Consider the following 20,944-nt stretch of genomic DNA (forward strand, 5'->3'; position numbering starts at 1 on the left):
TCCTAGGCCTTCAGTGGTGCTATGTCAATATCAATCAGCTGCGACTGTGGTGTTATATCACTACACGTCCACTAGAGGGTGCAGTTGTCCAGGAAATCACTCGCGACTTTAAGAAACTTAAGAAATACTGTCCGAATTTTTTACTATGAACATGTCATAAAATTGCAATATTATTAGCTCTTTTTGCTAGCTTCGGAACTTAATGATGGCCATCTATTCTCGAAAAGTCAGTCTTGAAAATGGTTCAAACAATATATCTGCAACCAACTCCATTTTTTTCCTCCTCCTTCAGGCTTCTTGGGTTGCCAACTCGAAATCTGATTGGTTCAAGAAACAGTATCATCGTGATTCCAGGGCCTGCAGAACTGATTGTGAAGGCGTCCAGGTAGATTTCTGACCCTGGTAACAAATGACGGCTGAAATGTGTTTGGTTAAATGCATGAATACGAAAACACATCTGGAAGCAGCAAAAACAATGAAAGGAAGCTTAAAGACTATTTGGAATTATTTAATAAGAATTCATGGAGAAAATATAATTAACATCAGTGAATTAACATTGTGATTCTGATATTTTTAGGCCAGAAAAGAAGGCCTGGCAGGTCCTCCACTGTTTAGAAGAATGTGAGTACTCTTGGATTTGAAACCACAACCAGAGAGCCGTGTGACTACTGCGCTAACCATTTTATGCACTGAGCTACCAAAGACAATAACCATTTGGCTTGTTATTATTTCGGACATAAGCAGTTGTTTAAACTACTGGTACAAAAATTGGACTGAAGGTTGCAGAGTTTTTGTGACCAAACTCCTAATTTGAATCAGTGGCAGCGGTGTCAATTATGTCAGAAGGGGGAAAAGCATTCTTCCCCCAAAAAAAAGGGGGGAAGAGCGAACGACCAATTCCCTTCAAAAGCAATTCCCGGCCAAAGAAGTTTTAATCTTTAGAACTTTCTGAATTTAGAAGTTTATTTCCAATTTTGTGATGTCAAAAGAATTCCGCAATTTGGGTTAATTGGAATCACCAGATGTTTTGCATTTTTTGCCAATAGTCCAAAAAATTTTTGGAAAAGAAAAAAAATCATCGTCCGTCCTAAAAAAGGTTTTTGTAAAGTCTGTTGCTGCGAACGGTGTTTCCTCCCAAACGATGACTTCCATCGGTGTTCAAGTATGTAGCCCCGGCCACCGATCAACAACCGGCAAAGGCCGCGAGTTCAAGTTTCCAAATGGCAAGCCCGGAACCGACGGAAAGATTTTGTTTTAAGCCAACTCCCATCCTGCTAAAGCTAACTTCGCCCGACTGTCGCTAAGAGGATTGCAATTTGTTTTTTCTTTTTGCATTTGTCGTATTGTGCGGGGTCTGCTAATTGGGTGAAAGTTTGCTCTGTAAAAATGATCTTTTGAGACATTAATTTGTTGTTTTGGTTTTCAGACCCATAAGTGGGGAAACAACCATAGTTGAGAAAGGTTCCAAAAGGTTAGAATTCCTAAGGGGAAGAAGAAAGCCAATCTCTCCAATGAAGGTAGTCTTTTTTAAGTAAAAATTTTTTTTAAAAATTTAAAGAAAAGAAATTGAAAGTATTTATATTATAAAACCTGTTTTAACTGATTTTTTATTAAAAAAGGCCTAAGAAATGATGGAACAGGTAAGGGCCCCCTTAAAGAAGAAGTTGGGTACCTTCCAAATTTGTTAGGGGTTAAGTTTTTTTTATCCTCAAAAACCATGTATATAGGTGTTTTTTTGCCAAAAAAGTTACATCTCATTGTTGACAGTTGATTGTTTCTCAATGCCTTCTTTTGACCAGTTGCCTGCCTGCCTTGAACCCGACTTTGCCGCGTTTCGCCCTATCCACGGATGGGTACGCGATTTCGCTAAAATTTATTGTCCATTACCGCGTTGCGCCCGTTGCCCGACTGCTTGTTGCTCGCAGACCCGGCCGCTCGCCCTTCGCTCCTTGCTTGCTCCCGCCGAGCACCCGCCTTCGCTTCGCTCGTCGCTTTTCGCTTGTTCATCCCTGGGGCCTTGTTCGCCCACTCCCAAGTGGCGTTCCTTATGCTTTTTGAACCCTTTCGCAGTCAATTGAAGGCCCAAAGCAATTGAACATTGCATTTGGTACAACTTATTAGTATTTTAACAAAAAAGACAGTTGCCACTTTGTTACAACTTGGGAAACTCGTTGAATCAAAACTTGCTTTCAAACTTGTTTTTCTTGAGTCTCTTGAGTTTGTTGAAGCACTGAATTGGGTTCAACGGTTGAACAAAGCAATGGGATTAACCCATTCCTTGGAATGGCACACCTTGATATGGGTCCTTTTAAAGTTGTGCACAATTTATAAAGGCCTATTATGCCAATTGAATCAAATTAAATGATCCAATTATATCCAAATTTGTAAACTGGTTAGACTCCTTCAACTTTTCCCGGAATTTTGCACCAATTGCACGAAGAAGCGGGGACGAGAGCGCGGACGCCAAGTTTTGACCACCAAAAGTTTTTTTCCAAATTTAAATTGGTGTTTTTGCAAATTTGATGGTATTGATACTACATTTTTTCAAAAAAATTAAAACAGGATTTTAAAAGCATGGTTTAAGTAAAATGCCAGCCTCTTGTCCAGACTCCTGCGATTTTCCGATATCAGGTGAATTTATGAACGAATGCAGGTGGCAGGGGAACCAACCTTTGGACCCAACCAACCTTTTGAACATTTTTGCAAATGTTTTTTTGCAAATTTATCTGCACATATAATTTTTTTTTTCCAATAAATCATTGAAAAGGGAGTTTTTAATCCAAGCTCCTGTTGGTCCCGTTCAATTCTAAATTTATGCCAGATTCAGGTTCGGTAAGTATGCTGGCCCACGGGGCCCCAATTGAAAATGTGCTTTGTTCGCTTATATCTTATTCTGGAGGTCATTGATTGAACAAAAGTACAAATTGGACATGTTGCCCAGTGCTTGAATTGAACCCAGCACCTTCGCATTGGGAGTCCATCACCTTAACCAATAAGCCATGGGCACCACTAGTTGGTCTCACTTATGTTCTATTGTTATATTCTTGTGTGAAGTACAAAAAGACTTAGAATAAAAACTTGTCTGTTCTCAGACCGCCAACTGAAACTCTGGTGTCTTTGCTTGTGTCTTATTCTGAAGGTCATTGATTGAACAAAAGTATGAGTTCAATCCCAGAGCTGGGATTGAACCCAGCACCTTCGCATTGGGAGTCCATCACCATTAACCATTAAGCTAATTGTGCTGACAACTTCCGTCTGAAATGGCATACTTGAGTGATCCACAGGGTGTCGCCTATTTTAATGGGTATTGGATATGCGGACAAATATAACATCCAAATCCAAAGTTTGTAAATCCGAGTTAGTCGAGTGCTCTAAGACTATACTTACGGCTCGGAAGACTTGTGTTCGAGTCCCCTTTTCTGCTCACCTGAAATTATGCACACAATTGCAGGCGAGAGCGGGGATCGAACTGGAGTCGTCCGGACCGCAGCCAAAGTTTTTGACCACTCAAACATTGCACATGTTTTTTTGCAAATTTTGATTGGTAGTCATGAGTACTAACATGTTTTTTGCAAATAAATACAATCTCAAAAGAGGAGGTTTTAAAATGCGACTTGGTCAAATGGTTTAAGACTAAACTTAATGTCCAGGCGACTCCTGTTCGAGTCCCAGCTCATCTGCTGAATTTATGCACAGATATGCAGGTGTCAGTGGGAATCGAACTGCAGATGGCCAGGCCGCAACCAACCTTTTGACCACTCAACCATTGCAGACATGTTTTTTTGCAAATTTTGATCGGTAGTCACGAGTACTAATATGTTTTTTTGCCAATAAATACAATCTGAAAATGGGAGGTTTTTAAATCCAGCTTGGTCAAGCGGTTTAAGACTAAACTTAATGTCCAAGCGACTCCTGTTCGAGTCCCAGCTCATCTGCTGAATTTATGCACAGATATGCAGGTGTCAGTGGGAATTGAACTGCATACGGCCTGGCCGCAACCAAACTTTTAGACCGCTCAACCATGACAGCTGAGGATTTTGTGAGGTTTTATCGGTAGTCACGAGGACAAACATGGCACACTTGATGTATTTCCTTGATTTGTCCGCCAGACGGCGCGTATTCCCCATCAAACTAGATGTAGTTTTGTTATTTGTCCGCCAGACGGCGCAAATTCCCCAAATAATCTAGATGTAGTTTTGTCTGACAAATATAAATCGTGGCAGTGAAGCAGGTCACGTGAAATAAAACCGTGTAAAACCAGGTATAATGTCATGTATTAAACATATGTAAACTGCCACAAGGGGGCACAAGCCAGTGTCTTATTGTGCCGGTCCCAAGCCCGGGTAAATACAAAGGGTTGTGTCAGGAAGGGCATCCGACGTAATTTTTTTTTTTTTTTTTTTTGCCAAAACAATTATGCGAATCAAACCTCTGAATCCCATACCGAATCGGTCGAGGCCCGGGTTAACAACGGCCGCCATTGGTACTGTTGACCTTCAGGGTGCCAGTGGAAAATAAAAAAAGAAAAGAAACATATGTAAACTAAAAAATGTTTCTGTGCAGAAAAGGTGAAGCTGAACTGAAAATTTGAATTTGGAAATACTGTACACAATGTGAGAGTGACGATTTTTTAATGGTCAAGTCATGGCAATCATGACTTGTTCTTTGGTATTTAATCCATATTTTTCTGCTCTCCTCTCATTACGGCCAACAATTAGCGCCGGGATCAAGCTCCGTCTGGCGGACAAATTAAGGAAATACACCGATATCGATTTAATAGGGAATTTTCGCCGTCTGGCGGACAAATGACAAAATTACATCTAGATCGATGGAGCGAATAATTGTCTTTAATTTATCTCTAAAAAACAAAAAACAACAACCTTGTAATGTCGAATATTGTTCAAGTTTCACGAAGATACAACTAAAGTGCAAAACATACCTAAAAGTAAGCCTTTTCACCCTGTCGCCCCCAACGGAAAGCTGCAAATTCCATTCGGTTTGCTTGCCAAGAGGCTTCCGGGCCAACAGAGAGCGATATGCGTGGATGCATCCAATCAAATAACAACAAGACGAAGAAGAAGCAGCAGCACAAGAGCGGAACGTCCCACATCCGCTTTATAGAACAAGTATTTCCGCTGTCAACAAACAAGTCCTCGTCGAGTAGTTTTAACTTTTTAAACTGACTTTTTGTCATTTGTCCGTGAACGTGATGACGTGGATAATTTAGGAGCGCGATTACGATACGTTGCGCCAGTTATTTAGCACGCCTATCGGTCGCCCTCAGCTCTCAATCAGAGTGTTTGACTCGAATGTTGTTGTGGATGTTTTCCACATTTCCCAAACTATTCACACAAATGCATCCGTTACTTTTTTCACGAACGAAAAATACTGTACGAGCTCTTCATCCGATAGAATAGCAAGCGTCTTAGATTTTGATTCAAAGGAAGTTGCTGTACTTTTGGTGCGTGAAAAAGTGTGCAACATCACGAAAAACGATTCAAATGAAAAATAAACATCTTTTCCCTCAAGGAAAAAAGATTTTAACTTACCACTTTTGTTTCCCCTCCCTCCCTCTTGAAGGTCGGTTTTCGGGCTAAAAACGGCTTACCATACATGGTCTTTTTTTCAGGCCAAAAATGCCTTACGATACATGGCCGTTTTTTTTTCGGGCTAAAAACGGCTTACTATACCTCACAGGTGTCAAAGTCAAGGCCCGGGGGCCAAATCCGGCCCGCCACATAATTTTTTTTAGGACCGCGAAAGCAAATCAAACTTGCGAACTTGTCCATTATGCTTGCTAAAATCCTAACCAAAATGTCATAGTTTTGGATGTAAACCACAATAAGTCATTTTTCTTGACTTCAGATTTGAAAACTAGTTATTAATTATTTTATTTAGCGCGCTGTATGTAATATGTGGAGGGGATTAAACATTCTAATGGCTTCCCCAAATTCATAACGGCCCTCGGGAGGAAACCATATCTACAATGTGGCCCGCGGCAAAAAACGACTGACTATACATGGTCGTTTTTTAGGCTAAAAACGCCCCACTGTACGTGTTTTTAAGGCTGAAAATGCCTTACTATACGTTTTTTGGGCTAAAAACGCCATTCCATTCGATTTCGTGCCAAATGTCTTTGCGGGTGTTGGCCAGGAGAGGGCGATAAGCCCAGTGTGGTCCAAACCACCACCAACAGAAAAGAACAAGAAGAAGCCGCAGAAGAGCGGACCGTCCCACATCCGCTTCAACGAGCTACTATTTCCGCTGTCAACAAGCCAAGGTGACTCGTTTTAACTTTAATTTTAAAATGTTTCATTTATCCGTGAATGTGGTAATGTGGGGAATTTAGGAGCACGATTATGATACTTTGCGCCAGATTTTTGGTGGGTTTGATTCGCCTGAACTCAAAGCCAGGGAGTGCATCACTCCACCATTAGTGACAGTGAAGGGCAGCACATTGATCATGTATTTTTTGGCATATGGTACAGTGTTTTGGGGCGAAAAAAAACAAACAACCGTGCATCGTCCGGTTCTTTGACAAAAATGTTTTTGTCCATACGTCATTGTTTTTTCCTATTACGTCTTTCCGCCCAGGCCGGAAGCGGATGTTTTCCCAATGCTGAGATGTGCAAGCATGGATTGTTAGCTTCTCCTCCGACAGACCGAGTCAACAAAACCCGAGCAAGAATGGCAGACGGCGACGAGCTCACTCAGATCGAGTTTCTATATTTGGTGTCCAAAGTGTGCGCGGGGACAACCGTCTTGGAACCAGCGACAAAGATTGAGGTTTAAGCACCACGCCGAATAATCGAGCTATCCTGCTAAAGCTAACGTCGCTCCGAGCTTGCTCGCTAAAGCTAACGTCGCATCCGCTAATGTTGACTTGTGCCATTTCGTTGTTTTGCATTTTCAAGTTCAAAGTTAGCTGTTTTTGTGCATTGGGGCTCTGCTACCTTGGGCGTGATAAGGTGGTTGCATGCTTGTAATTCATCCGAATGAGTCATTAGCCTCCCGTAAAAGGAACCGACATTTGACGGCTTGAAAGATCTGCTTGTGATGTTGTTGTTGTTTTGGCAGGACTCTCTCATCTCAAGTCGCTCGGGCTTATTCAGACCACGAGCTGGTGTGAGAGAAGAGGATGCACAAAACCGGGTTAGATGGAGACATTGATTCGCTGAAGGGGTAAAGGACACCCATGCCCAAGTCGTCCGTCCACAATGAAGGTAGTCATCTTTTTTAAGTGAAAACGTCATCTTTTTTTGCAAACGATTAAAAAAAAAGTCATATATCATGAAAACTGACCTCAACTGATTTATTTCATATTATTTTAATCAAACAGGCCTGGATGAAACTGATGGAACCACCGTGGGAGGGACACCCACCCAGCAAAAGAAGAAAGTTGGCACGAGGTGACTCATCAAAGTTCGCTTCGGAGGTGTGGTAAGTTTTTTTTAATCCTCAAAAAGACCATGTATAGTAAGGTGTTTTTTTTAGCCGAGAAAAAAAGAGCATCTACACCTCACTACATGTGTATGTAGTGAGGTGTTTTATTGTCCTTTCTCACAATGCCGTTCTTTAGGTTGTACCAGTTGCACCTGCCTGCTCTTGAACCCTGCACTTCTGCACTGCAAGTTTCTGCCCTATCCACTGGACCATGGGGGTACGGCTGATTTCGCTCAAAATTCATGTATTTATCATGCGATGCCGCGTTGACACTTAGTATAGTATTGCTGGCAGGTTCTCGGCGCTTCGCGCCTCGAACCTGCACAAGCGAGCTCGCTTCGCTCGCTCGCATGACACACCAGAACCTGGCTCGCTCGCTTCGCTCGCTCGCTTGTCAGTGACCCTGGGAGGACCGTGAACTCGCTCCAGCGACCTCGCTTCGCTCGGTCGCTTTCGCTTCGACTGCTGGTTTCGAACCCGTGCCGCGCAGTCGACACCCTTGTACTTTTTCCCAGCGGCCCACGGGGCCCCAATTGAAAATGTGCTTTGTTCGCTTATATCTTATTCTGGAGGTCATTGATTGAACAAAAGTACAAATTGGACATGTTGCCCAGTGCTTGAATTGAACCCAGCACCTTCGCATTGGGAGTCCATCACCTTAACCAATAAGCCATGGGCACCACTAGTTGGTCTCACTTATGTTCTATTGTTATATTCTTGTGTGAAGTACAAAAAGACTTAGAATAAAAACTTGTCTGTTCTCAGACCGCCAACTGAAACTCTGGTGTCTTTGCTTGTGTCTTATTCTGAAGGTCATTGATTGAACAAAAGTATGAGTTCAATCCCAGAGCTGGGATTGAACCCAGCACCTTCGCATTGGGAGTCCATCACCATTAACCATTAAGCTAATTGTGCTGACAACTTCCGTCTGAAATGGCATACTTGAGTGATCCACAGGGTGTCGCCTATTTTAATAGGTATTGGATATGCGGACAAATATAACATCCAAATCCAAAGTTTGTAAATCCGAGTTAGTCGAGTGCTCTAAGACTATACTTACGGCTCGGAAGACTTGTGTTCGAGTCCCCTTTTCTGCTCACCTGAAATTATGCACACAATTGCAGGCGAGAGCGGGGATCGAACTGGAGTCGTCCGGACCGCAGCCAAAGTTTTTGACCACTCAAACATTGCACATGTTTTTTTGCAAATTTTGATTGGTAGTCATGAGTACTAACATGTTTTTTGCAAATAAATACAATCTCAAAACAGGAGGTTTTAAAATGCGACTTGGTCAAATGGTTTAAGACTAAACTTAATGTCCAGGCGACTCCTGTTCGAGTCCCAGCTCATCTGCTGAATTTATGCACAGATATGCAGGTGTCAGTGGGAATCGAACTGCAGATGGCCAGGCCGCAACCAACCTTTTGACCACTCAACCATTGCAGACATGTTTTTTTGCAAATTTTGATCGGTAGTCACGAGTACTAAGATGTTTTTTTTTTTGCCAATAAATACAATCTGAAAATGGGAGGTTTTTAAATCCAGCTTGGTCAAGCGGTTTAAGACTAAACTTAATGTCCAAGCGACGCCTGTTCGAGTCCCAGCTCATCTGCTGAATTTATGCACAGATATGCAGGTGTCAGTGGGAATTGAACTGCATATGGCCTGGCCGCAACCAAACTTTTAGACCGCTCAACCATGACAGCTGAGGATTTTGTGAGGTTTTATCGGTAGTCACGAGGACAAACATGGCACACTTGATGTATTTCCTTGATTTGTCCGCCAGACGGCGCAAATTCCCCATCAAACTAGATGTAGTTTTGTTATTTGTCCGCCAGACGGCGACAATTCCCCAAATAATCTAGATGTAGTTTTGTCTGACAAATATAAATCGTGGCAGTGAAGCAGGTCACGTGAAATAAAACCGTGTAAAACCAGGTATAATGTCATGTATTAAACATATGTAAACTGCCACAAGGGGGCACAAGCCAGTGTCTTATTGTGCCGGTCCCAAGCCCGGGTAAATACAAAGGGTTGTGTCAGGAAGGGCATCCGACGTATTTTTTTTTTTTTTTTTTTTTGCCAAAACAATTATGCGAATCAAACCTCTGAATCCCATACCGGATCGGTCGAGGCCCGGGTTAACAATGGCCGCCATTGGTACTGTTGACCTTCAGGGTGCCAGTGGAAAATAAAAAAAGAAAAGAAACATATGTAAACTAAAAAATGTTTCTGTGCAGAAAAGGTGAAGCTGAACTGAAAATTTTTATTTGGAAATACTGTACACAATGTGAGAGTGACGATTTTTTAATGGTCAAGTCATGGCAATCAACTTGTTCTTTGGTATTTAATCCATATTTTTCTGCTCTCCTCTCATTACGGCCAACAATTGATCAAGCTCCGTCTGGCGGACAAATTAAGGAAATACACCGATATCGATTTAATAGGGAATTTTCGCCGTCTGGCGGACAAATGACAAAATTACATCTAGATCGATGGAGCGAATAATTGTCTTTAATTTATCTCTAAAAAACAAAAAAACAACAACCTTGTAATGTCGAATATTGGTCAAGTTTCACGAAGATACAACTAAAGTGCAAAACATACCTTAAAGTAAGCCTTTTCACCCTGTCGCCCCCAACGGAAAGCTGCAAATTCCATTCGGTTTGCTTGCCAAGAGGCTTCCGGGCCAACAGAGAGCGATATGCGTGGTTGCATCCAATCAAATAACAACAAGACGAAGAAGAAGCAGCAGCACAAGAGCGGAGCGTCCCACATCCGCTTTAAAGAACAAGTATTTCCGCTGTCAACAAACAAGTCCTCGTCGAGTAGTTTCAACTTTTTAAACTGACTTTTTGTCATTTGTCCGTGAACGTGTTGACGTGGATAATTTAGGAGCGCGATTACGATACGTTGCGCCAGTTATTTAGCACGCCTATCGGTCGCCCTCAGCTCTCAATCAGAGTGTTTGACTCGAATGTTGTTGTGGATGTTTTCCACATTTCCCAAACTATTCACACAAATGCATCCGTTACTTTTTTCACGAACGAAAAATACTGTACGAGCTCTTCATCCGATAGAATAGCAAGCGTCTTAGATTTTGATTCAAAGGAAGTTGCTGTACTTTTGGTGCGTGAAAAAGTGTGCAACATCACGAAAAACGATTCAAATGAAAAATAAACAACTTTTCCCTCAAGGAAAAAAGATTTTAACTTACCACTTTTGTTTCCCCTCCCTCCCTCTTGAAGGTCGGTTTTCGGGCTAAAAACGGCTTACCATACATGGTCTTTTTTTCAGGCCAAAAATGCCTTACTATACATGGCCGTTTTTTTTTTCGGGCTAAAAACGGCTTACTATACCTCACAGGTGTCAAAGTCAAGGCCCGGGGGCCAAATCCGGCCCGCCACATAATTTTTTTTCGGACCGCGAAAGCAAATCAAACTTGTGAACTTGTCCATTATACTTGCTAAAATCCTAACCAAAATGTCATAGTTTTGGATGTAAACCACAATAAGTCATTTTTCTTGACTTCAGATTTGAAAACTAGTTATTAATTATTTTATTTAGCGCGCTGTATGTAATATGTGGAGGGGATTAAACATTCTAATGGCTTCCCCAAATTCATAACGGCCCTCGGGAGGAAACCATATCTACAATGTGGCCCGCGGCAAAAAACGACTTACCATACATGGTCGTTTTTTAGGCTAAAAACGCCCCACTTTTAAGGCTGAAAATGCCTTACTATACGTTTTTTTGGGCTAAAAACGCCATTCCATTCGATTTCGTGCCAAATGTCTTTGCGGGTGTTGGCCAGGAGAGGGCGATAAGCCCAGTGTGGTCCAAACCACCACCAACAGAAAAGCACAAGAAGAAGCCGCAGAAGAGCGGACCGTCCCACATCCGCTTCAACGAGCAACTATTTCCGCTGTCAACAAGCCAAGTCCTCGGTGACTCGTTTTAACTTTAATTTTTAAATGTTTCATTTATCCGTGAATGTGGTCATGTGGGGAATTTAGGAGTACGCTTATGATACTTTGCGCCAGATTTTTGGTGGGTTTGATTCGCCTGAACTCAAAGCCAGCATCACTCCACCATTAGTGACAGTCATATATGTTTTTTTGGCATATAGTACAGTGTTTTAGGGCGAAAAAAAACAAAGATGCATCGTCCGGTTCTCTGACAAAAATGTTTTTGTCCATACGTCATTGATTTTTTCCTATTACGTCTTTCCGCCCAGGCCGGAAGCGGATGTTTTCCCAATGCTGAGATGTGCTAGCACGGATGGTTAGCTTCTCCTCCGACAGACCGAGTCAACAAAACCCGAGCAAGAATGGCAGACGGCGACGAGCTCACTCAGATCGAGTTTCTATCTTTGGTGTCCAAAGTGTGCGCGGGGACAACCGTCTTGGAACCAGCGACAAAGATTGAGGTTTGACCACCACGCCGAATAATCGAGCTATCCTGCTAAAGCTAACGTCGCTCCGAGCTTGCTCGCTAAAGCTAACGTCGCATCTGCTAATGTTGACTTGTGCCATTTCGTTGTTTTGCATTTTCAAGTTCAAAGTTAGCTGTTTTTGTGCATTGGGGCTCTGCTACCTTGGGCGTGATAAGGTGGTTGCATGCTTGTAATTCATCCGAATGAGTCATTAGCCTCCCGTAAAAGGAACCGACATGTGAAGTTGTTGTTGTTGTTGTTTTGGCAGGACTCTCTCATCTCAAGTTGTTCGGGCTTATTCAGACCATGAGCTGGCGTGAGAGAAGAGGATGCACAAAACCGGGTTAGATTGATTCGCTCAAGGGGTAAAGAAGACCCATGCCCAAGTCGTCCGTCCACAATGAAGGTAGTCATCTTTTTTAAGTGAAAACGTCATCTTTTTTTTTTTGCAAACGATTTTTTTAAAGACAAAAGGAAATCATGAAAAGTCATATAATATATCATGAAACTCTGTTGTTCAACTGATTTATTTCATATTATTTAAATTAAACAGGCCTGGATGAAACTGATGGAACCACCGTAGGAGGGACACCCACCCAGCAAAAGAAGAAAGTTGGCACGAGGTGACTCATCAAAGTTCGCTTCAGAGGTGTGGTAAGTTTTTTTTTTTTATCCTCTAAAAGACCATGTATAGTAAGGTGTTTTTTTTAGCCGAGAAAAAGAGCATCTATTCTCATCTACATGTGTATGTAGTGAGGTGTTTTTATTGTCCTTTCTCACAATGCCATTCTTTAGGTTGTACCAGTTGCACCTGCCTGCTCTTGAACCCTGCACTTCTGCACTGCAAGTTTCTGCCCTATCCACTGGACCATGGGGGTACGGCTGATTTCGCTCAAAATTCATGTATTTATCATGCGATGCCGCGTTGACACTTAGTATAGTATTACTGGCAGGTTCTCGGCGCTACGCGCCTCGAACCTGCACAAGCGAGCTCGCTTCGCTCGCTCGCATGACACACCAGAACCTGGCTCGCTCGCTTCGCTCGCTCGCTTGTCAGTGACCCTGGGAGGACCGTGAACTCGCTCCAGCGACCTCGCTTCGCTCGGTCGCTTTCGCTTCGACTGCTGGTTTCGAACCCGTGCCGCGCAGTCGACACCCTTGTACTTTTTCCCAGCGGCCCACGGGGCCCCAATTGAAAATGTGCTTTGTTCGCTTATATCTTATTCTGGAGGTCATTGATTGAACAAAAGTACAAATTGGACATGTTGCCCAGTGCTTGAATTGAACCCAGCACCTTCGCATTGGGAGTCCATCACCTTAACCAATAAGCCATGGGCACCACTAGTTGGTCTCACTTATGTTCTATTGTTATATTCTTGTGTGAAGTACAAAAAGACTTAGAATAAAAACTTGTCTGTTCTCAGACCGCCAACTGAAACTCTGGTGTCTTTGCTTGTGTCTTATTCTGAAGGTCATTGATTGAACAAAAGTATGAGTTCAATCCCAGAGCTGGGATTGAACCCAGCACCTTCGCATTGGGAGTCCATCACCATTAACCATTAAGCTAATTGTGCTGACAACTTCCGTCTGAAATGGCATACTTGAGTGATCCACAGGGTGTCGCCTATTTTAATGGGTATTGGATATGCGGACAAATATAACATCCAAATCCAAAGTTTGTAAATCCGAGTTAGTCGAGTGCTCTAAGACTATACTTACGGCTCGGAAGACTTGTGTTCGAGTCCCCTTTTCTGCTCACCTGAATTTATGCACACAATTGCAGGCGAGAGCGGGGATCGAACTGGAGTCGTCCGGACCGCAGCCAAAGTTTTTGACCACTCAAACATTGCACATGTTTTTTTGCAAATTTTGATTGGTAGTCATGAGTACTAACATGTTTTTTGCAAATAAATTCAATCTCAAAACCGGAGGTTTTAAAATGCGACTTGGTCAAATGGTTTAAGACTAAACTTAATGTCCAGGCGACTCCTGTTCGAGTCCCAGCTCATCTGCTGAATTTATGCACAGATATGCAGGTGTCAGTGGGAATCGAACTGCAGATGGCCAGGCCGCAACCAACCTTTTGGCCACTCAACCATTGCAGACATGTTTTTTTGCAAATTTTGATCGGTAGTCACGAGTACTAAGATGTTTTTTTTTTGCCAATAAATACAATCTCAATATGGGAGGTTTTTAAATCCAGCTTGGTCAAGCGGTTTAAGACTAAACTTAATGTCCAAGCGACTCCTGTTCGAGTCCCAGCTCATCTGCTGAATTTATGCACAGATATGCAGGTGTCAGTGGGAATTGAACTGCATATGGCCTGGCCGCAACCAAACTTTTAGACCGCTCAACCATGACAGCTGAGGATTTTGCGAGGTTTTATCGGTAGTCACGAGGACAAACATGGCACACTTGATGTATTTCCTTGATTTGTCTGCCAGACGGCGCAAATTCCCCATCAAACTAGATGTAGTTTTGTTATTTGTCCGCCAGACGGCGCAAATTCCCCAAATAATCTAGATGGAGTTTTGTCTGACAAATATAAATCGTGGCAGTGAAGCAGGTCACGTGAAATAAAACCGTGTAAAATGTCATGTCAAGGTATAATGTCATGTATTAAACATATGTAAACTGCCACAAGGGGGCACAAGCCAGTGTCTTATTGTGCCGGTCCCAAGCCCGGGTAAATACAAAGGGTTGTGCCAGGAAGGGCATCCGACGTATTTTTTTTTTTTTTTTTTTTTTTTTTTTGCCAAAACAATTATGCGAATCAAACCTCTGAATCCCATACCGGATCGGTCGAGGCCCGGGTTAACAATGGCCGCCATTGGTACTGTTGACCTTCAGGGTGCCAGTGGAAAATAAAAAAAGAAAAGAAACATATGTAAACTAAAAAATGTTTCTGTGCAGAAAAGGTGAAGCTGAACTGAAAATTTTTATTTGGAAATACTGTACACAATGTGAGAGTGACGACAAATTAAGGAAATACACCGATATCGATTTAATAGGGAATTTTCGCCGTCTGGCGGACAAATGACAAAATTACATCTAGATCGATGGAGCGAATAATTGTCTTTAATTTATCTCTAAAAAAACAAAAAACAACAACCTTGTAATGTCGAATATTGGTCAAGTTTCACGAAGATACAACTAAAGTGCAAAACATACCTAAAAGTAAGCCTTTTCACCCTGTCGCCCCCAACGGAAAGCTGCAAATTCCATTCGGTTTGCTTGCCAAGAGGCTTCCGGGCCAACAGAGAGCGATATGCGTGGTTGCATCCAATCAAATAACAACAAGACGAAGAAGAAGCAGCAGCACAAAAGCGGAACGTCCCACATCCGCTTTAAAGAACAAGTATTTCCGCTGTCAACAAACAAGTCCTCGTCGAGTAGTTTTAACTTTTTAAACTGACTTTTTGTCATTTGTCCGTGAACGTGATGACGTGGATAATTTAGGAGCGCGATTACGATACGTTGCGCCAGTTGTTTAGCACGGCTATCAGTCGCCCTCAGCTGTCAATCAGAGTGTTTGACTTGAATGTTGTTGTGGATGTTTTCCACATTTCCCAAACTATTCACACAAATGCATCCGTTACTTTTTTCACGAACGAAAAATACTGTACGAGCTCTTCATCCGATAGAATAGCAAGCGTCTTAGATTTTGATTCAAAGGAAGTTGCTGTACTTCTGGTGCGTGAAAAAGTGTGCAACATCACGAAAAACGATTCAAATGAAAAATAAACAACTTTTCCCTCAAGGAAAAAAGATTTTAACTTACCACTTTTGTTTCCCCTCCCTCCCTCTTGAAGGTCGGTTTTCGGGCTAAAAACGGCTTACCATACATGGTCTTTTTTTCAGGCCAAAAATGCCTTACTATACATGGCCGTTTTTTTTTTCGGGCTAAAAACGGCTTACGATACCTCACAGGTGTCAAAGTCAAGGCCCGGGGGCCAAATCCGGCCCGCCACATAATTTTTTTTCGGACCGCGAAAGCAAATCAAACTTGCGAACTTGTCCATTATACATGCTAAAATCCTAACCAAAATGTCATAGTTTTGGATGTAAACCACAATAAGTCATTTTTCTTGACTTCAGATTTGAAAACTAGTTATTAATTATTTTATTTAGCGCGCTGTATGTAATATGTGGAGGGGATTAAACATTCTAATGGCTTCCCCAAATTCATAACGGCCCTCGGGGGGAAACCATATCTACAATGTGGCCCGCGGCAAAAAACGACTGACTATACATGGTCGTTTTTTAGGCTAAAACGCCTCACTATACATGTTTTTAAGGCTGAAAATGCCTTACTATACGTTTTTTTGGGCAAAAAACGCCATTCCATTCGATTTCTTGTCAAATGGCTTTGTGGGTGTTGGCCAGGAGAGGGCGATAAGCCCAGTGTGATCCAAACCACCACCAACAAAAAAGAAAGAGAAGAAGCCGAAGAAGAGGGGACCGTCCCACATCCGCTTCAACGAGCAACTATTTCCGCTGTCAACAAGCCAAGTCCTCGGTGACTCGTTTTAACTTTAATTTTTAAATGTTTCATTTATCCGTGAATGTGGTCATGTGGGGAATTTAGGAGTACGAATATGATATTTTGCGCCAGATTTTTGGTGGGTTTGATTCGCCTGAACTCAAAGCCAGCATCACTCCACCATTAGTGACAGTCATATATTTTTTTGGCATATAGTACAGTGTTTTAGGGCGAAAAAAAACAAAGATGCATCGTCCGGTTCTCTGACAAAAAAAGGTTTTTGTTGAAACGTCATTGATTTTTTTCGATTACGTCCTTCCGCCCAGGCCGGAAGCGGATGTTTTCCCAATGCTGAGACGTGCTAGCATGGATGGTTAGCTTCTCCTCCGACAGACCGAGTCAACAAAACCCGAGCAAGAATGGCAGCCGGCGACGAGCTCACTCAGATCGAGTTTCTATATTTGGTGTCCAAAGTGTGCGCGGGGACAACCGTCTTGGAACCAGCGACAAAGATTGAGGTTTGACCACCACGCCGAATAATCGAGCTATCCTGCTAAAGCTAACGTCGCTCCGAGCTTGCTCGCTAAAGCTAACGTCGCATCTGCTAATGTTGACTTGTGCCATTTCGTTGTTTTGCATTTTCAAGTTCAAAGTTAGCTGTTTTTGTGCATTGGGGCTCTGCTACCTTGGGCGTGATAAGGTGGTTGCATGCTTGTAATTCATCCGAATGAGTCATTAGCCTCCCGTAAAAGGAACCGACATGTGAAGTTGTTGTTGTTGTTGTTTTGGCAGGACTCTCTCATCTCAAGTTGTTCGGGCTTATTCAGACCATGAGCTGGCGTGAGAGAAGAGGATGCACAAAACCGGGTTAGATTGATTCGCTGAAGGGGTAAAGAAGACCCATGCCCAAGTCGTCCGTCCACAATGAAGGTAGTCATCTTTTTTAAGTGAAAACGTCATCTTTTTTTTTTTGCAAACGATTTTTTAAAGACAAAAGGAAATCATGAAAAGTCATATAATATATTATGAAACTCTGTTGTTCAACTGATTTATTTCATATTATTTTAATTACATAGGCCTGGATGAAACTGATGGAACCACCGTAGGAGGGACACCCACCCAGCAAAAGAAGAAAGTTGGCACGAGGTGACTCATCAAAGTTCGCTTCAGAGGTGTGGTAAGTTTTTTTTTTTTATCCTCAAAAAGACCATGTATAGTAAGGTGTTTTTTTTAGCCGAGAAAAAAAGAGCATCTACATCTCACTACATGTGTATGTAGTGAGGTGTTTTTATTGTCCTTTCTCACAATGCCATTCTTTAGGTTGTACCAGTTGCACCTGCCTGCTCTTGAACCCTGCACTTCTGCACTGCAAGTTTCTGCCCTATCCACTGGACCATGGGGGTACGGCTGATTTCGCTCAAAATTCATGTATTTATCATGCGATGCCGCGTTGACACTTAGTATAGTATTACTGGCAGGTTCTCGGCGCTTCGCGCCTCGAACCTGCACAAGCGAGCTCGCTTCGCTCGCTCGCATGACACACCAGAACCTGGCTCGCTCGCTTCGCTCGCTCGCTTGTCAGTGACCCTGGGAGGACCGTGAACTCGCTCCAGCGACCTCGCTTCGCTCGGTCGCTTTCGCTTCGACTGCTGGTTTCGAACCCGTGCCGCGCAGTCGACACCCTTGTACTTTTTCCCAGCGGCCCACGGGGCCCCAATTGAAAATGTGCTTTGTTCGCTTATATCTTATTCTGGAGGTCATTGATTGAACAAAAGTACAAATTGGACATGTTGCCCAGTGCTTGAATTGAACCCAGCACCTTCGCATTGGGAGTCCATCACCTTAACCAATAAGCCATGGGCACCACTAGTTGGTCTCACTTATGTTCTATTGTTATATTCTTGTGTGAAGTACAAAAAGACTTAGAATAAAAACTTGTCTGTTCTCAGACCGCCAACTGAAACTCTGGTGTCTTTGCTTGTGTCTTATTCTGAAGGTCATTGATTGAACAAAAGTATGAGTTCAATCCCAGAGCTGGGATTGAACCCAGCACCTTCGCATTGGGAGTCCATCACCGTTAACCATTAAGCTAATTGTGCTGACAACTTGTGTCTGAAATGGCATACTTGAGTGATCCACAGGGTGTCGCCTATTTTAATAGGTATTGGATATGCGGACAAATATAACATCCAAATCCAAAGTTTGTAAATCCGAGTTAGTCGAGTGCTCTAAGACTATACTTACGGCTCGGAAGACTTGTGTTCGAGTCCCCTTTTCTGCTCACCTGAAATTATGCACACAATTGCAGGCGAGAGCGGGGATCGAACTGGAGTCGTCCGGACCGCAGCCAAAGTTTTTGACCACTCAAACATTGCACATGTTTTTTTGCAAATTTTGATTGGTAGTCATGAGTACTAACATGTTTTTTGCAAATAAATTCAATCTCAAAACCGGAGGTTTTAAAATGCGACTTGGTCAAATGGTTTAAGACTAAACTTAATGTCCAGGCGACTCCTGTTCGAGTCCCAGCTCATCTGCTGAATTTATGCACAGATATGCAGGTGTCAGTGGGAATCGAACTGCAGATGGCCAGGCCGCAACCAACCTTTTGACCACTCAACCATTGCAGACATGTTTTTTTGCAAATTTTGATCGGTAGTCACGAGTACTAAGATTTTTTTTTTTGCCAATAAATACAATCTGAAAATGGGAGGTTTTTAAATCCAGCTTGGTCAAGCGGTTTAAGACTAAACTTAATGTCCAAGCGACTCCTGTTCGAGTCCCAGCTCATCTGCTGAATTTATGCACAGATATGCAGGTGTCAGTGGGAATTGAACTGCAGATGGCCAGGCCGTAACCAAACTTTTGGACCACTCAACCATGACAGCTGAGATTTTGTGAAGTCAAAAGAACAACAAAAAAACAACTAAATAACAAATATAATGTCAACACAAAGACAACATGATTGCAGGTGTCAGTGTGTACTGACATGGTATATTACAATAAATATAACCTCAAAAGGTGAATGTGCATGTCCAAGTTGGTACAGTGGTTTAAGGCAAAACTTGCCATTCAGGTGACTCCTGTTCAAGTCCTCTTTTGTCCTCACCTATAATACTCACATATGGGTGAGAGCGGGGATCAAACCCGAGTCGCCTCAACCACCGCCAAACTTTGAAACCATTCAACCGTTGCAGTTGAGCTCTTCAGCTAAATGTCATCGGTAGTCATACGCAGACCAATCTGAGATGACATTTGTCTTTCCTCGGGTCCCCAATTGAAATTCTGGTTTCTTTGCTTATATCTTACTCTGAAGGTCACTGATTGAACAAAACCAGGAGTTGGACCTGTGGGCCAGAGCTGGGATTGACGACGTCAGGTAAGACGGTTTAATTGGAGCAGACAATAGGATTCGAACCTGGGTCACCTTCCTCCGAAGCACTGTGTTTTACCACTAGTCCACCCTGCCGTTAAAATTTCGCAAAAACTTAAATGTAATCATAGGTTAACACCCACACATGCCTACAAGGGTGATAATAGATGATTGGTGAGATAGTTGGCATTTCTCGTGCGGTGAGTGAGGGGCCTCTTAGACTGTGGACGACGTGACGGCAGCCACACTGACACCTGCAATCATGTTGTCTTTGTTTTTTTGTTGTTCTTTTGACTTCACAAAATCTCAGCTGTCATGGTTGAGTGGTCCAAAAGTTTGGTTACGGCCTGGCCATCTGCAGTTCAATTCCCACTGACACCTGCATATCTGTGCATAAATTCAGCAGATGAGCTGGGACTCGAACAGGAGTCGCTTGGACATTAAGTTTAGTCTTAAACCGCTTGACCAAGCTGGATTTAAAAACCTCCCATTTTCAGATTGTATTTATTGGCAAAAAAAAAACATCTTAGTACTCGTGACTACCGATCAAAATTTGCAAAAAAACATGTCTGCAATGGTTGAGTGGTCAAAAGGTTGGTTGCGGCCTGGCCATCTGCAGTTCGATTCCCACTGACACCTGCATATCTGTGCATAAATTCAGCAGATGAGCTGGGACTCGAACAGGAGTCGCCTGGACATTAAGTTTAGTCTTAAACCATTTGACCAAGTCGCATTTTAAAACCTCCTGTTTTGAGATTGTATTTATTTGCAAAAAACATGTTAGTACTCATGACTACCAATCAAAATTTGCAAAAAAACATGTGCAATGTTTGAGTGGTCAAAAACTTTGGCTGCGGTCCGGACGACTCCAGTTCGATCCCCGCTCTCGCCTGCAATTGTGTGCATAAATTCAGGTGAGCAGAAAAGGGGACTCGAACACAAGTCTTCCGAGCCGTAAGTATAGTCTTAGAGCACTCGACTAACTCGGATTTACAAACTTTGGATTTGGATGTTATATTTGTCCGCATATCCAATAGCTATTAAAATAGGCGACACCCTGTGGATCACTCAAGTATGCCATTTCAGACGGAAGTTGTCAGCACAATTAGCTTAATGGTTAATGGTGATGGACTCCCAATGCGAAGGTGCTGGGTTCAATCCCAGCTCTGGGATTGAACTCACACTTTTGTTCAATCAATGACCTTCAGAA

The 20,944-nt window shown here is 42.7% G+C and overlaps 2 long non-coding RNA genes across 5 annotated transcripts; both read left to right on the plus strand.

Annotated features, from left to right (window-relative positions):
- The first annotated feature begins 5,710 nt into the window (after window positions 1-5,710).
- Window positions 5,711-8,222, plus strand: LOC148887234 (uncharacterized). Its single transcript, XR_016117630.1, has 5 exons — window positions 5,711-6,280; window positions 6,595-6,786; window positions 7,078-7,223; window positions 7,340-7,440; window positions 7,580-8,222. It is a non-coding gene; the product is annotated as an uncharacterized LOC148887234 (long non-coding RNA).
- A 3,465-nt stretch (window positions 8,223-11,687) lies between these two features.
- Window positions 11,688-20,822, plus strand: LOC148887235 (uncharacterized). Of its 4 annotated transcripts, XR_016117287.1 has the most exons (8): window positions 11,688-11,872; window positions 12,147-12,284; window positions 12,432-12,532; window positions 12,674-16,397; window positions 16,688-16,879; window positions 17,154-17,291; window positions 17,438-17,538; window positions 17,682-18,324. It is a non-coding gene; the product is annotated as an uncharacterized LOC148887235 (long non-coding RNA). The 4 variants fall into 4 exon arrangements; XR_016117289.1 differs by lacking the exon at window positions 17,682-18,324 and adding an exon at window positions 19,678-20,822 and having other exon boundaries at window positions 12,674-16,879; XR_016117286.1 differs by having other exon boundaries at window positions 12,674-16,879.
- Window positions 20,823-20,944: the final 122 nt, after the last annotated feature.

This window comes from Hippocampus bargibanti, linkage group LG15 (genome assembly GCF_051943395.1).
Source record: "Hippocampus bargibanti isolate YZ-2025 linkage group LG15, ASM5194339v1, whole genome shotgun sequence".
In the NCBI taxonomy this organism is placed as follows: domain Eukaryota; kingdom Metazoa; phylum Chordata; class Actinopteri; order Syngnathiformes; family Syngnathidae; genus Hippocampus; species Hippocampus bargibanti.